A 3,841-nucleotide genomic window follows, 5' to 3' on the forward strand; every position below is an offset into this window, starting at 1 on the left:
AATTCCATACACCCAGCCATCAGATTTACCATGGAAGTCGAAATAGATGGCAAGATACCTTTTTTGGATGTCCTAATTAAAAAGAGACCTGATGGTTCAATGAGCCACTGTCTACAGGAAAGCTACCCATACGGATGCTTATCTGAAACCGGATTCCCACCACCATCCATCACAGAAGAATTCTCTCATCAAGACTCCGTATCAGAGCCCAATGCATATCCGACCAGGAACACAAGCAGTGAACTCAAGCACGTACACCAAGCTCTTAGGGCTAATGGTTACTCCGACTATACAATCCGCAAAGCTATCACTCAAACCATGAAGAAGGGACCCTCTTGAGGAGCCTTTCAAAACCATCACTTTACCCTACATTGCGGGGATCACAAAAAAGATCTCCAAAATCTTGAATAAACACAAGATTCAGGTCCGTTTCAACACATTATATAAAATCCGTGATCTGGTTCCGTCTGTAAAAGATGTGATTCCGGACATACAATACCCTGGTGTCTACAAACTAAGTTGCCTCTGTGGTAGTAGTTACATTGGAGAAACCAAACGCCATGTCTCGGACCGCATTCGTGAACACAAAGCAGACCTTAAACACGGTAGGACCAACACCTCGGCCGTGGCAGATCATTGTTCTAATTCAGTAGGCTCACATGCCATTGACTTTTCCAAGACAGAGGTTCTTTGTAAGCCATCTGGCTTCCATGAGAGATTCGTTCATGAGGCTATCCACATATACAAGCACAGAGACAATTTCAACCGAGAAGATGGATTCTATCTTAGCAATCATTGGAAAGATTTGATAAACCATTTCAGGTCTTAATTGATTGTTCACGCTTACAGTGGCTTTCAGACAGCATACATTATAAAAAATTTCGTCTCCCCCTCCTCTTTTCAGAATATAGATGGACTAGTCCTAAATAAACTGCCAAATCGTTGCGCGTGGCGCTAACGTTTTTTTATAAATAAATAAATGCGCCGTTTAAATTTTTTTATGCAAACCAACACACCTGAAGATGACCGTTTGAGTTATGGTCGAAACGTCGTGAGAATTTTTTTATTGTTTTATATATATTTTATTATTTTGTTGTTTCCCTTCAACGTGACTTTACCGAAAAAACTAAGAATATGAATTACTGCAGTCACGAAAGCTTTAAATCAAAATACAATTTGTTATCATGATAATTGTTTTTTTTACCCTTTTATCTGGCAACAAAACTGACACCTTTTTTTACAAGGATGCACCATACTCTGATGGTGCATTGTCTTTGAGTTGTGCGCCTTTTGGCGTCTTCTGGTCCAACACCATGTGAGACGAGGCTCTAAAGAAAGCTGTCTCGGGTGTGGACCAATCAATTTCAAGGACAGTGCCACATACATTATCAGAGTTGTTGTTTTGTGTTTGCGTTCCGACCGCAGGTATTGTGGTCAATGTAAACATGACTCCTTGTAAAAAAAAAAGGTGTCAGTTTTGTTGCCAGATTAAAGGGTAAAAAAACAATTATCATATTTTGTTACTGGCAAATGAGGTTTCCAATGGTGAATTTGTTATCATGTTACAGTGTATCATCCGTTATTTTTCCATCAAAAACGATAGTCCCATATAAGTGTAGAACATATTTTAAGAACCTTGCAATTGGCATTGTCTTTTAAACTGATTGTTCTCCAGCAGTGTGAGACCCGATCGTGCATTGTCTTGATGCTGTTCACGTTTTTGCGTTCTCTGGACTAACACTGCTAGTGAGACGAGGTCCTAAAGAAGGCTCGTCTCAGGTGTGGACCAATCAGTTTCAAAGACAATGTCATATTATCAGAGCGTGTTTTGTTTGCATGTTCACCACCAGTACTGTGTGGTTAATGCAGACTTGATTCCATGCAAAAGTGTTTCTGTTTGGTGTTTGAACATCTTAACACAACTGTTCTATTGCAGAAAGGGTAAAACCTATTCTTATACGCACCAAATGTATTTAATTATTATTCCACCAGTCAACCCATACAGTTTAGCCGCATTCTTGTACAGGGAAATTTTAAGGTCCATACGGCGTAAAGTCGTTTTAATACGGGCAAAAAAATGGTCAGTGTTTCTCCCTTGTGATGGGATTTTGTAGGATGAACGTTGAGATTTATAAGGGCACGGGGTGACCAATAAGGTCTGAATTTGTCTGTAATAAGGTAGGGCACTGATAAGGGGTTGATAGGTGTGTAGTGGTGAGTGTACTAGTGACAGGTGTGTAGTGGTGAGTGTACTAGTGACAGGTGTGTAGTGGTGAGTGTACTAGTGACAGGTGTGTAGTGGTGAGTGTACTAGTGACAGGTGTATAGTGGTGAGTGTACTAGTGACAGGTGTGTAGTGGTGAGTGTACTAGTGACAGGTGTGTAGTGGTGAGTGTACTAGTGACAGGTGTGTAGGCCCCACTGAGCTGTTGAGCTCTTTTTGTCAAAAGTGACCTGGCTATCACGAATGACAGCTCGGTGAAGTGGCTTACCGTCGTGGAGGACATTTAGAGACGTCAAATACTCTAAACCAAAAATGGGGACCTTTTTTCTGCCAAGGGCCATTATAACATAATTCGCGGGCCATACAAAATTATCAACTTAAAAATTAGCCTGTTATATTTGGTCAAACATTTAGTTAACTCACCCCTAATGTGTTGGCTGGAACTGCTTCTCTTTGGTGAGGCGTGTAATGTTAGCTGGTATTGATGATGCTGCTACTCGCAACTGCTTTTCCAGGTTTGCTCCTAGACTTATTGAATTTCGATTCCCGCCTGCGGTTGCCTTGGCAGGGCCACACCAAATGATTTCGCGGGGCCGGACGTTCCCCACGTTTATAAATGTGGAGGAGAAAACCCCGGAGGACCCGGAGAAAAATCCACTCAACCACGGGGAGACAGACATGCAAACTTACAAATATACAACAGGTCGGGATCGAACTCGTGACCTACTGCATACCAGGCGAGGTAGTTAACATCTCGCCACCGCGGTGCCCTATTGCACACAATCGGGCGGTGGGAAATATGCAGAAAACCATTAATTTCCGAAGTGGATTGTGGTCCTCTTGTCATCAAAATAAATGTGAGCGATGTGTGGTGCGCCATGGTTGCGAGATGTTAACTACCTCGCCTGGTATACACAAGCTCGTGGGTTCGATCCCGACCCTGACGCCTGCTATATATTTGGAATTTGCGTGTTCTTCCTCTCCCCGTGATTGCGTGGATTTTTCTCCGGGTGCTCCGGTTTTTCCTTCCACATTTAGAAACACGCGTTTAGACTACTTTGCTGCTATAAATTTCCACGCGATAAGCCACTTTTTTTAGATATGTGGCCAAGGTCGCTTCTGAAAAATAGCTGTACAGCACAGTGGGCCTTACCTGGTTATAAAATTTTTATTTAGGTCGAGACCGACTCACGGCAACAGTCGATGCAGTGATTCGATTACCGTGGCCCGGTTTCGTCCTCACTGGGGCCTCACGAGCACTGTCACCAATGCTCGGTGCTGCAAAGTCTGCCTCTAAGCACCAAGTATGTGGAGTCGGCACTTCGCTCACCTCATGGGGCCCCAACGTGCAGAATTCCAACAGTAATGCAATCTGTAAATAACGAGAAAACTCCACCGCAACCGAATAACAGTGCAGGCTGGGAAATCACACGTTTCCAGGCCAGCACTATTATTCCAATGAACGTTTCCCCAAGCTCTGTCCAGTGGTGGAGGTAATTTGACCACAGTTCACTCTGGTCCGTGGAGATGTTATTGCATTTAAAATGCATTATTTACAACACTACGTATTCCACTGCGTTTTTTTACTTAACAGCAATGCGGCAGCCACACACAGCA

Source organism: Petromyzon marinus, chromosome 28, assembly GCF_048934315.1.
Source record: "Petromyzon marinus isolate PM22_M1 ecotype Great Lakes invasive population chromosome 28, UKy_Petmar_22M1.pri1.0, whole genome shotgun sequence".
NCBI lineage: Eukaryota > Metazoa > Chordata > Hyperoartia > Petromyzontiformes > Petromyzontidae > Petromyzon > Petromyzon marinus.